Genomic DNA, 14,026 nt, shown 5'->3' on the forward strand with positions numbered 1-14,026 from the left:
TGGCATATGCATTACCCAAGGCAAGTAGACTGTTCGCTCAGCCCACCCATGATATAATCCCGACCACCCTTTAAGAAAAAAATTGTTGATTATAATAATTGTATATATTCATGAGACATCATAAGATTACTCTATATCTTATATAGAGAGAGGATATATAAGACCAAAATCCAAAATAGTTAGGAATTTTTTTTTCAGTCAAAAAGAACCTTTATTCTTTGTGTAGCTTCCTCATGCTTTCTTGCCGGCTGCCTTTGGAGCGGGTGCCTTCTGGGCCGGGGTCTTCTGACCCTTCTGACCTTTAGCAGGGGGCGCTGCCTTCTGGCCTGCAGCCCTCTGTGCAGGAGCCTTCTGGCCTGCAGCCTTCTGGCCTGGTCCTGTCGCTTTCTTGGCTGGAACCTTGGCTTTAGCTGCTGCTGCTGCGGCCGCAATGGCAGCCTTAGCAACAGCGGCTTTTTTAGGAGAAGTTTTCAGGAGAGCAGCTCTCTGGAGTTTCTTCACTTCAGTCTTGATTATTCTGTTCCTCATTTTCTTTGCCTTCATGACTTTGAACCGATCAAAATCTGTCATCTTGCCTTTCCTTTCTCTGGCATCAATTTTCTTGGCCCATCGTGTGGTGGCCCATTTCGTATTGATGTCTGCCTTCTCCCAAGCCTTCCGTACATACTTCTGGCGCGCACTGTGTGGGAACTTGAGGATGAAGTCAGTGAGCTGCATGCATTTGAAAGGCATGGTCTGCCTCCTCACCCTAGTGCAGGGTCCATCCACTAAAGCCCTGTTTTGATCAATAACATCTACAATTGCGACCAGCTTTCCAGCATGGGGCCCAAAGGAGATGTAGGCCACTCGGTCAACCTCCATGAAACGCCTAAACACCACGTTGGCGGCGCTCAGCGAGAAGAATAGTTAGGAATTTTATCACCTTAAATATGTAACATTTCTTTGTGCTGCTTAACCTTGAATTCCTAAGTATATTTTGGTCATTATTATCGTTGTATCAAGTTTGGTTTTTGCAGAGTTAGTGCCATGCAAGTGAACTACATCTCCAGTACCTGTGTGTGTGTGTTAGTTATATCCTTACATAATATATGAATTATGTGTATATATTACACACACACATTATTTGTTGATTATATCAGGAACTAGTCACTAAACAGAAAACTAATAGTCACCAACTCTGACTAAGGGAATTATTATCAATTCACTATGAACTTCACATTGCTGTAGATTATGAAAATAAGAAAAAAATGTATGAGGTAAAAAGGTAAGAAAAGGCATTTAACCGAGAGAAACCACTGGCATGTGGAAATACAAAAGGAGTGTTGTCTGAGACACAAAGAGAAATCATAACTAGTCAGGACTTTGGTATGCTTGGAGATAGGGGGAAAAGTTTGAAGAATGGGAGATAAGTCACAGATAGATTTAAGAAAGTCCAGAATTGAAATACATGGACTCCGGAGATTTATCTCAGGCAGGGAAGACAGCAGCAATTTCAAGGCAAGACAGTGATATGATGACCTTTAATTTTATTAAGAAGTCACTTTGGACTGAAATAAAAATAGATTGAAAAGAAATATTGGCTGACCATGCCGTGTTCCGTGAGAAATGTTAATGAGGCCAAGGATCATAAGGAAACAGATATAGGTGCATTTCAAGTTGGAATCTCAGAGTTTGTCAATCAATCTGGCAAAGAAGGGACACCCTCATTTGGATGATGGAGTGTGACTGATGTCAGTGACTAAAATCCAAAGTAGGAAAAGGGAGGAGGCACAAGGAAGGATGAGAGACAAAGCAAGAGTTATCTGTAGGACATCCAAGTGAATAGCAGGTAGCTAAAAATACAGATATGGAACTTGGGCAAGGCATCAAGACAAGGGAATTAGATTTGACATTTCCCAGTATATATTTAGCACATAAAGGGAGAGAAAGAAGAGGAGAATATGAACAAGAATAATGGAGGAAGAAGAAAATATGAAGCCTGAAGGTGTGGAATTCTTTTAATTCCACCAGGGGAATAACTCCACTTCTTCCTCTGGAAGTTAAATATAGGTTATGTGTCTCCCTTCATAGGGTAGACATTCCTTTAAGTAGAACTGTCAGCCAAGTGATCTGTTAAATGAGTTCAAATAGCTCTTGCCAGCCCGGCACTCAGATACTTAGAGAAACAGTTGGACATCTAGACTCCCTTTAGTCTTTGTTGAAAAAGCACAATACAGTAACCTTAGCAAAAGGGCATCTCTGAGTGCTTAGAAACAAGTATATGCTATCACCCAGGGGACCAGTCTTGTGCCTGGAAGGAGCAGTAGAGAGGGGGAACAAGGCTGTGTTCCAGTTCCAAATGGCATTTTAGGATCATTCAAAACACATTAGAGGCTATGAGACATGTGAATCAGAAGCAGTAAGGAGCTATGTTAATGTCCCCAATATATATGAAGGATGGAAAGTGACTGCTCCATTCAGAAGTAGATGAGCGGCATTAGGGTCAGCATGCTGCACGTTTAAAAGATTATGAGAACAAAGTGAGAGGCACCAAAAATAGAGGGGGAGAGTAAAGTCATGGCAAGGCAACAGACAACACTTACAGGGAAGAAAGCACATAGTAGAAGTCCAAATTGCTGGTCTAAGGTGAAAGGAAGAGCCAATGCCACTGAAGAAGCCAAAAAGAAATCCAGGGTGACCAGAGAACACTGAGAGAAAGAAAAGATCAAGGGCAGAGAGGAGTTTCCAGGGTCAAGGGTGGAGATGAAATAATAGAAGAGGAGATAAAAGCTGTTGATGAATCAATACACTTTTGACCTGACAAACAGACTCTAAGTAAGAAGCTTGAAGTTAAATGCAACCCCCTTGCACGTCCTCTGTGAAGGAATGGGCAAGCTAACTCCTTAATGTGGTTACGTTTCTCTCTTGCAAACTGGGACCAAAACTGTGATTTCTAGGCTACTTAGAAGTTTGATAAAAATCCCAAAGATAAAAGTACCACGCCAAACATGTTGAAAAGGCTAAATGATGAAATTTTATGAACGAGAAACTTGAGAAGAACTTTGTTGTTCCCTTGGAATTCAGGTAAGGCTGAAAACACTGGTCAGAATCCTAAGGAGCAAGAAGTGAGACATTGTCTACACTGCTGACGTGTTAAAGTCCTCAGCTCTAGTATCATGGGGAGTGACTGTCTCCAGAGTTTCTGTAAGTCAACTAACTTCAGAGCAGGTGATTAGGATGGAATATAACCCGTTATGACTAAAATCCTCATAATAAGGGGAAAATAACACACATGTATACACAGGTGTGTGTTGTGCGGTCCATTTAAATCCAACATAACTCAAGCACAATGTTAACGCAGATGACATTTATTGTAATCAGACTGCTACTAATCCATCAGGGCATCACAACAGATTTGGGAGCTGAACAGGACCCTGAAGGACTTTGCACAGTATATTTAAAGGGTGAAACCATAAAGAGAGGGGCATCTAGGTGGGCTGTTGCACTATCAAATCATATTTTGACATAAGATGTTGAGTAAGGGAGTTTCCATCAATCAACATAAGAGTTGGTTACTGGGCCTGGGAATGTGAACTTAGTTTAACCCGGCCAACGAGATGGAGAAGTTGTCCTCGACGTGTCTAGACTCAGATAACTGTCTCCTTATAAGTTGTCTGTGAGGTGTCTAGACTCAGACAACTGTTCCTTACAACAGAAGCTATTTGCATATTGGGAAGTCCCCAGCTCCCCTGGAGCCTAGGGCCTTGAATTTAACTTCTCCCTATGATAAAATGGAGTCTAAAAGGGAAATGGTGGTATGTAAAATAAGTTTCCTTTACTTGTTCCCAATAGTATACACAGAGACAATATGCTATGAAGTTAGAGGCAGAGACTGAAGTTACACAGCCCTATGCAAGGAACACCAAGCGACAGTTGCAAGAAAACACTCTTACATCTAGACTTCAGAGTGATCATCTTGATTTTGGATATCTACTCTCCTCACCTATAAGATAATACATTTCCATTATTTTTAGTTAACCAGAAACAACACAGAAGGATCTAGAAAAATTCAGAATCCATGAAGCCTACTTAAATCTGCCATCCATAGTTTCAAGGGCATAGTTAGATCTTGGATTACACATATCGGCATGTCTCAGGACTTTCTCAATTGTAGTGTGTGGAGAGCCTGGGTTCTCAGAATTGTGTGGATAGTGTGGTTGTGGTGGTGATGGTGGTGGGAGGGAGGGTAAAATGACCAAACAAGGTCCAGGCAAGACAGAGACTGGGGAGCCAGGGAGCAATTAGCTACAAGCAAGACCCAACCTATTTGTCCATCTGACAGAAGAAAAGCAGCGTATGTCAATAAAGAAATATGACACATGTAGAATATGGTGTTGTGGTGTCTTTTTAAAAGACACAACAGTCATTATTATAGTGAGAAACTCAAAACAGAAGTATGTATGTCACATTTACTTACCAAGTTACCAAGGCAGGTTGGAGGATGGGCTTATCTACTGGGAGAGATGGGAGGAGAAAACCTCATGCATGGCATGTGCTTTATGACAGACCATTGCTAAGCACAGGGTCAGTCAGTTTGCCCCACAGTTCTGTTCTATAGATGAGAACGCTGAGGCCCAAGAAAGCTGGAGAAAACATACCTAAGCTGGTGAGATGCACATTCTCTAAGAGCTCCAATTAAACTCCAATATGCCTAACTCGAAAGACATGCTTTCTCCCATACCCTGTAGACCAATGAGGAACAAATTAGCATTAAATTTCTCAGGGACCTAAAAAGCCCCAACCAGAAATAGAGCATGACAGGTTAAAAATGAGAGCTAAGGGGATGATTCAGACAGTAAGTGCTTGCACACTGTGAGGATCTGAAATTCATCGGCACCATCATGTAAAGGCTGGGCGTGGCTTTCCATGTCTGCACACCCAGGTCTGTGGAAACAGAAACAAGACGATCCTCAGACATTTGCTGGCCTACCATTCTATCTGAATAAGCTCCACACTCCATGGGAGGCTCTCTCTCAAAAACTAAAATAGAAGTGATTGATGCCAAAATTGATCTCTGGCCTCCACATGCATGTGCACACAGACACAGATACAGGCACATATTCATTTTCTCTCGCTCTCCCTTCCTCCCTCCCTCCCTCCCTCTCCCCTTCATACACACTCATACACACACACTCTTTCTCTCACACACGGGGTGGAGAGGAGAAGGAGAGAGGCAGGGACAGGGGAGGGAGAAAGATAGCAAGCACCTTTTTTAGCTTGAAGCATGGAATTCAGCTTGGACAATCACTCAGCTACACTGGCTTCTCCTACAAAAGCCTCTCTTTCTATCTCTGTTCCCTCTCTTGGACTCTGCCCTCACATACCACATCTCTACTGGAACAGCGTACAGCTGAGTAGCTTTCAGGGGCATCTGGACACAGTTGAGATTGTCCTCTTTCAGAAAAACAAAAGCCCAAGGACTCAGCTTCACTCTCTGGAGGCCTCCAGCCCTCCCCCCAGCCAGGTGTAGGCTCCCCACATCCTGAAGTAGCTCATTACAATCAAGGGCTGAAGAATAAAACAGAAATTAAATTGACACTTTGAGGCATTAATCTAAGCACAAATTAATATTCATCAACATCTGCTATTTGTTCAGGTGAATGTTTGACTTAAACAAAAAATATCATTCTTTTCTACCTGAAGATAGCATCTATTTAAAAAAGAAATGGCCTGGGTAGGGCCTCTGTGTATATCCAGCTAAAGAGCCTGGCTCCCCGAGGAGAGACAGCTTTGATGCACACCTCCCAGAGGTATCCTGGATATTTCTCAATGAATTGTTTGTATCTGGTGACCATTTTCTTCCTGACTCTCAAGCCATTATTACTGTTGTTCTTTTTCAGTTGGGAAGGAAGGGGAAGCTGGTTGTCTATCTAGCTCATACTTGGTGACTGATGTGGCTCTGTTCTCTATTGTTTTATCATTGTCTGGGCAGGAGATGTTCCTCCCTGGAACATTTCCAACTCACTTCAAAAAAGATGTCCCAACCTGTTAGCAAGTGACACTGGGACAGTAGAACCAGGTCTGTACGTATAGCTCCACGTGGAGAAGCGAATGGAGCAATTACATAGCAAACACCTCTCTGTCACAGCCAAGGAGGCATTGGGTATTGGGACGCAGGAAGTATCACGAAGTCAGTAACATCTTCGGAGCAAGATAATATTTTCAGATCATAATGAGAGTTGTTCTCTTCCTGCTGAAAACCCAGGACAACCTCTGAAAGCTATCCCAGCACTGTAGTATGGGAGAGCTGAGATATTTACAAACGTTATCTGTTCCAGGGTAAAAGGGTAGCTTCAAAGGACATTCTGGAGACTGCTTTTCTACATTTCTATGCTTTCCTCACCCTGTGAATGTCATGTTAGTATTAGCCACTGCTATAAGCTTAATAACGGAACGTGCATTCAGAAGTCTCTGGTAACAGAGCCTGGTGTTGCTGAAGATACAGACTGAATGAGCAAAAACCAGAACCAAAGGAGCAACCAATTATACTGTGGGAGAGAAGAACAAAGAGGAAAAATTTAATAAACATACAGAGGTAAGAACACTATAAAAACTTAAGAGAAACTGCATGTTGGACTTAGAGATCTCTGTCTGCCTCACTCATGGGGGCATGACTGGATGTGACCTTAAAGTGAAGAAAACTCAGAGAGATAAACCAAAGAGAAAGAGATGCATAGGGTGAAATATCTATGCAAAACCCAGCGATGGAGTGCATGCGACAATGCAGTGAGCAGGAAGAGAAGCAAGTCATTGGAACAAAATGGAGGCAAGAAAGTATAACTAATAATAATAATAATAATAATAATAATAATAATAATAATAATAATAATTAGGTCAGAGGTAGAACAGGGCTCGATATGCAGGAGTCTGTAAATAACAAGAAATTGTATTTCATTCTAAAGAGCAGCAAAGATCTTTAGGAGTTTTTAGAGAAGGGTAAGATGATGTGATATGATTTTGAAGATTTACCCTGTATCCACGTCGTAGGTAACTTCAAACAGATTCCAACTTATGGTGCTTGTGGCCATGTGTAAGTTTTTCTCCTTGAGTATGACCCAGGCTTAGTGACTTGCTTCTAGTTACTAGAACATGGCAATGGTGGTGAAACTTAAGTCACAAAGCCAAGGTGTATGCTCTCGTGTGCATGTGTGCTCTCGTGTGCATGTGTGCTCTCGTGTGCATGTCCATGCCACGCCCCTTCCCAGGTTCAGGTTCCATGGGTTGAGCCTCTATTTGGAAAGTAACACCTAAGGAAGGACCCTGAGAGATGACATGAAGAGAGGGAGGTCCATTCAGTTAGACTTTAATGTGACCTTGAAAACTTGCTATGGCATGCTGTCATCTTGGGAGCAAAAGGTAGAAACAAAACTAGTAGAATTTTGACTTGAAAAATGGGATGTATGCAGAGATGAGGAAAAGGCAAGAAGCAGAGTTGAAGGTCAAGGCTTGCTGCCAAGACTTCTGGAACACATTAAATTTCAGATGTTGAAATTCTTGAATACATGAAAAGTTAATGTTGACACTTGGGTAATTGGATTTAAGAGTAGAGTCTGGAGGAAAAGATCAGGACTGGAAAGCAGACTTGGACCCATGAGCATTTACATGTGATACTCAATAGTATAGGACAAAATGAGGCCTCCTAAGGACAATATCACTTATACTGGTGTAGAACAAACCACCCCAAATCTAGTGACAGAAAATAAACATTTCATGTTGCTCATACATTCTGTAAGCTTATAGTTGACAAGAAAGCTCAGTATCATGGCACATTCTATAATTCCAGCACTAGAAAAGAGGAGACAGGAGAACCATCAGTTGAAAGACAGCCCTTAACTATTGTCTGGAGAAACCACCTGCTTAGGCTATTAACACTGAATTTGCTTAATATGCACAAGATCCTGGGTTTGATCACTAACACCACAAAATAAATAATGACAAGCAAAATGGTAAAAGCTCGTCTGTGTCCCACAATAAAGGGTCCTCGGCTATAGTACTGCTCATGGCTTCTCTAAATGCCTGGCTTCCTAACTGCTCTTGTCAATGCTGCCAGCCCAAGTTGTCAAAGACCCAAACCCCAAGAGAAGCAAATGGGAGCTTTGTGGTCTTTTTATTTATTTATCTTAGCTTTCCCTTCTGTTAAATCAATTCTTTTGTTATGCCCTATCGATTATTAACAAATCCTTGTGTTCAATCCAAACTCCAGGGAATGAAACCTAAAGATGGGAAGAATGCCAAGGGATCTGCAGACAGACTTTAAAGCCATTGAATAGAATTAACTGAGGTAGAAACAATGAGGGACTCCTAAGCAGAGGCCTGAGGCATCCCAACATGTAGATACTGAAAAGAAATAGAATCGCTAAGGAACAGAAGAATAAAAATGTCAATAAGGTTGGAAGAAACAGACTGGGTATGTTGGATGCCATAGCAGTCAAGGGAAGATGCTAGTTCCAAAAAGTTATGTTGCGCTTGATGTCTCTGAAGTGTGAAACGCCACAGGGACAGAGGTGATTGGAGTCTAGCAAAAGAGAGCTACCAGTGACTTTGATGGAAACCATCTCCACAGTGGAGCTTGAATGGAAGCCAGCTCACACGGGATCAAATAGAGACAGAGAACATGGAAAAAGTGTCAACTGTAGCTGTTAGCCGTGTATGTAGCTGTTCAAACAGGTCATTGGCAAGGCCCCTACTAAGCCAGACAACCACACAATCTTTGTTTTAGGTGGTCATCTGGTATATCATTTCATATTTCTAACAGTGTCTTTCACAGTACCACAGTTGATTGCTATTTTAAGTTACTGGTTTAAAGAACTCATTTCTGATATCATTTGTGCTTTCTGCTCGCAGTGAGGGCAGGTCACCAGAATCACTGCCGTGTTAGGTTCTTCTGTAAAGAATGCATGGTTGATGTGTCAAGAGTCTGAGCGATTCCTTCCCAGTGTCCATCACTCTCCTTTAAACGCGATCAAATCTCTTCCTATCTCCTTGCACCCTTTAGCAATTCCCAAACCAAACTCAACCCCCAGTGCAGTCACAGGATGCCACCCTCAAGTCCTTACCACCCCCGTGGCTGTCTCAGAGTTTGTCATGCTGCCTGACTCACGGAGGGGAAACCAAGAGCGCCACCTGTCATCCGTATCGGGCTTTCTCAGTGTTCCTGTTCTTTAAAATGTTCAATGATCAGTGATGCCATAATCTTAGCCAACTGTTTTTTCTACAGCAAAGCAGGTGCTGCCGAACCCAGACACACTGAAGAAGCTACAAAGAGGACGTCTTCAACACTACCTTACACCCTCGGTTGCTCTGGCTCTTTTCCCCCCACAAGATCAAACAGGTAGGAACAGGAAATGTTCAGAGTACACAGGATCCAGGTCAGACTATTATTCTGTGAAGAGGTTTTGGGGTCACGTAAAACTGGAACCGGGGAGGTCCTGGGAAAGTTCCTAGTCTGCCAGCCTGGATACTCTTAGAGGCTTAGAGGCTTCTCGAGATGCACAAAATTCATGAGAAATCAAAGCAAGTTCTTTCTAAAATCAACTCAATACCTTCGAGTTAGCTTTTTAAAGTTCACTTTCCTTCTGTTCTTTGTGTGAAATGAGACTGTTTTAAAGTATATCTAAGCTGTCAAAATCGATATCTGTGTCTCTAGACTTCCGCAACTTTAGGAAAAGGAGAAAAGGCTTGCCTGGGTCTAGAGAGGTAAAAATTTGAGAATGAGGTATGAAAACCGGGCTTATGCTAGCAGTGACTACCATGAAGTAGGACATCTGTGCCCTTACCCGGCAGCAGCATGAGAAAGATGATGAGTCCACAAAAGGTAGCCTTCCATTCCTCACTGATGCCTGTCAGCATGGAGAGCCCAAAAGGACAGGTGGCTAAAATGTACTGACCATGCTGGACTCGAACCCTCATTTCTCCAGCTGCCCCCCTATCCCCACCATGACTTCCCCTTCTTTCTCCGACTTCCTCGAGAGTGTGATGGCATGTATTTGGCAAACAAGAAATGAGACATATAAGCTTACCAGTGAAGTGTGTGGATGCAGCTGTTCTGGTCCAGAGCCTAGCACACCAATTTAGGTTTAAGTGACATGCTGTAGTGCCTTCTCTAAACCCATCAAACTCGGTCCAGACTTAGAAGGTTGAAGCTATGGGGGTGGAAGCATTAATAAATTACATACTTTCCCTTGTGTAGTGTTCAGCATCTTTGGTATCAGCCCCTCATTGTAAGCTCTCCACATGCCTGTCTCTCCTCTCTTCATGATATGAACAAGGGGAGGGAATAAAGCTGCCTGCTTTGTTTTCCCTGAGTCACGCAGGGAGGGAAACTGTTGCAAGTGTTTCCTCAAGTTACAGTGGGAACTCGAGACAAGTTTTACACACTTTTGAGTCTCGGTTTCCTTGGCCTTCAAATGCAAACAAATCTAACTTTTGTTGGCATGTTCCGGAAGAGCGATGTGGGACTACTTCACACAGGTTCTTTTAAAAACTGCTTAGAATGCTATCCTCAACAACATAAAATGGTTATTAGTGATTAATAACGACAGGCGCCTTTTAAAATACAACCAATCCAGTATGTGGTAGATTGTGCACAAAAGCTAAGTGATTTAATTCCAGTACTAGTTCTAGAAGCATCCCCCAACTTGAACCATATGATAAACATGGCAAAGAATTAAACAAAGGAGAAACACATGGGAAATGGTCCAGAACTTCTTATATTTATGTGTAATAAGAATTCCAAAAATGAGAGACTAGAGCATCTCAAAACTAACCAAATAAAAGGTCACTTGTAAAGTAAAAAGGGTTCAAGTCTCTTTAGTCAGAAAGGATTCACCAGCTATGGGATAATGGATAAATGGGCACACATCGAGACATAAAGCATTTGCAATTTTTAAATTTAAGTTTTAGCAGGTAAAGCTCATAAATATTCTGATGCCTTTTCTTAAGTTCACAGAGATCCATATATAAAAGGTAGCCATAAGTCTCAGCTCCTCTTCATTTCTCCCATTTTAATCTATCCAGCTCAAGGATAATATAATCCAATAAAACCTTCACTTTGATCCTAGCAGTCCTTGTTGAAACCCAAAGCAGATTCTCTCTGGACAAAGGATGCATCCCAAACCCAGCACTGCAGTTCTCATGGTAAGCAAGGTTTTCTTTTCTCTTCTTTTCTTTTCTTTTTCTTTTCTCAGATATTTTCTTTATTTATATTTCAAATGTCATCCCCTTTCCTTGTTTCCCCTCCAGACACCCCATCCCATCTCCCACCCACCCACTCCCTCCCATCTCCCTGCCCTGGCATTCCCCCCCTACACTGGGGAATTGAGCCTTCACAGGACCAAGGGCCTCTCCTCCCACTGATGCCTGATAAGGCCCATCCTCTGCTACATATGCAGCTAGAGGCATGGATTCCCCCATGTGTACTCTTTGGTTGGTGGTTTAGTGCCTGGGCGCTCTGGGATGTCTGGTTGGTTAATATTGTTGTTCTTCCTATGGAGTCCCAAACAACCCTCAGTTACCTTAGTCCTTTTTCTAACTCCTTCATTGGAGACCCTATAATCAGCCAGGTTTCCAACTAAGAGTGAAACCGGAGTCTCCAGCAGCATTAGCTTCAGTGCTGATTTTGCTCCTGCTTTGTTCATTTCTGTATTCTGGCCTATTTGAAGCCATACCTTTCTTGAGAGTCCACTTTCTCACACATCCTCTCACTAAAAACCTATAAGCCCATTAAAAACCAGCCCAAATACTTTCTTACAGGCACCCATTATCAGTATTTGCTTCCCAAACATGCACTAGGTCTGGCTGCACTTCTCATAAGCTGGTTGATATATGTTGTGTCATATGCAGAGCAGAGGTGTATGTTATCTGGTGTTACTCCTATCTGGAGGAGTTTTGATGGTCTCCACCCAGTTGGGAACATCTTAGGAATGGAGGCACCTCTCTTTGTCTATATATCTCCAGCATCTGACACGAGGCCACTACCAACTGCACATTCCAAAAATAGTCACCCAAAAGGTTGACTCAACAGCCCTTTGATTAAGAAGTAATTACCCACTCAAATCTTGCAGGTGCTGGGGCTTACCGCATAAGTGCTGACATAGGCTAAGTCAAGGAAAATCAAGGAGTGTAAGAACTGTAACCTTCTATAAGAGGGCAGATGCTTCTAGATCGTGTAAGAAAACTGGTCAGATCACTTAAAGACAACTCAGAAACCCATATCTGTAAAATTCTTCAACATTAGAGAATAGGACCATTATTTCTTTGGTAGGGTGCTGAGCAGACCCACCATAGTGGCCAACCCCAACGCTACTGCAAGACTTTTTTGAAACCATGACAGTCCTCAAAATTATCATGGAACGGCCTGTGGAGGTCCAAATTAACTTTCAGAATGACAGAAGATAGAGCCCAGACAGGGAGGACTTCTCATCCTACCTAGTAAGATAGGGCAGCAGATGGCAAACTCGGTGATCATGGGTGGGGAGAGGGAGGCAGTGAGTCAGATTTCAACAGGATGAATTCGTGACATGTGGGACACTGAGTGTCAGCTGCTGCTCGAACACTGAGCCAAATGGGGATCCTCCCGTCCTGCCCACATATTATAACTGACTGATGTTTGCTCAAATCAGTTACCAATACCACTCAGGGCCTACCTAGGATAAGTATTAATCAGTAATCTTAAAAGTTTAGGATAGCACAAAATTAAGAAAAGAATACAGACACAAAGCAAATCTCACTCAAGAAATTATGCCTCGGCACTAGACACCTCATAAAAAACTGTAAGTCTTAGAAAATAAAATTTACGGGTTGAAAGCCACAGCAGGGGAAAAAAATGTAATATTAGCATGACTTAAAAATGAGACTAAGGACAGAAGACTAACTCACACAAAATAAAACAGACAATAACAAGGCTGTAAAATATAGAGAGGATGATAGATATAGAAGGCGCTCCCCAGAGATGCAACACACAGGTACCCAGCATTCAGAAAAGGAACTAGAACGACTGTAACCCTCTCCCCCCAAAATATATGAAGAGAAAAACCCAAAGAGAATCTCGCCGTTCAGAAACAAATTACATATGGTGGTGAGTTATTGCACTTTGAACAGCAAGGAAACGTAAAGTGGCCATTCAAGCCAAAATCATAAGACATATATAAAGGGAAAAACACAGGCTGGCCTCAGCTATGGTCAGCTACAGATTTGAGTAAAAATCTGTGGAATTCTAAGGGAGAAAAAAAATAACAAAAGTCGGTAGCTGTTCTTTTGGAGCTGAGAGATACATAATACCATTTATTAAAGACATCCATCCCTGATGAGGTAGATCAGTCAGTGATGAGACTAGAGCGTCCATGAACAAGAGCTGCTGGGGACGGGGGCTGGTCTACACCTAGAGTAAGATGAAGGGGCCTATACCGACAGCTGTTATACCCAGGGTATAGACGGCACATAGAGGTTAATGATATAAACCAGTATGCTAGAGGGGTAAGGCAGGAGTGGGTGGGTAGGTGGGTTAGGAGTATGCTCTCAGATGCAAAGGGGATGAGGGATGGGATGGGGAATTTGCAGAGGGGAGACCGAGAAGGGGGGACAATATTTGAAATGTAAATAAATAAAATAACAAAAAGGCCCAATAACACCATTTATATCTTTTTATTAAACCATTTATTAAACTTTTTACATTTATGTTTGTTTTGTGTGGGGGCGTGGCTGTGGAAGTCGGAGGACAACTTACAGGTTTGTCTGGTCTCTCCTCCCACCATGCGGATCCTGAACACTAAAGTCCAAGTCATTTGTCTTTACAGCAAGCACTAGTATCTTCTCAGATGTGTGTGTGTGTGTGTGCATTTAGTCAATACTGCCCATATTTGATACTCAAAGTCCCAAACTTAATGAAACTCCAATGTTTTGAAATTAAGTATTTTTCTCAACTTAGCACTTCAGAAACAAATCCGTCTCCTAGTTAACATGCATCACAGGGATGGGAAGATGGTTAGTC

General features: G+C 42.3%; 1 pseudogene; it reads right to left on the reverse strand.

The window, feature by feature from the left end:
- Window positions 1-186: 186 nt before the first annotated feature.
- LOC116913566 lies at window positions 187-11,734 on the reverse strand (annotated as a pseudogene).
- Window positions 11,735-14,026: the final 2,292 nt, after the last annotated feature.

Source organism: Rattus rattus, chromosome 12 (assembly GCF_011064425.1).
Source record: "Rattus rattus isolate New Zealand chromosome 12, Rrattus_CSIRO_v1, whole genome shotgun sequence".
Taxonomy (NCBI): Eukaryota; Metazoa; Chordata; class Mammalia; order Rodentia; family Muridae; genus Rattus; species Rattus rattus.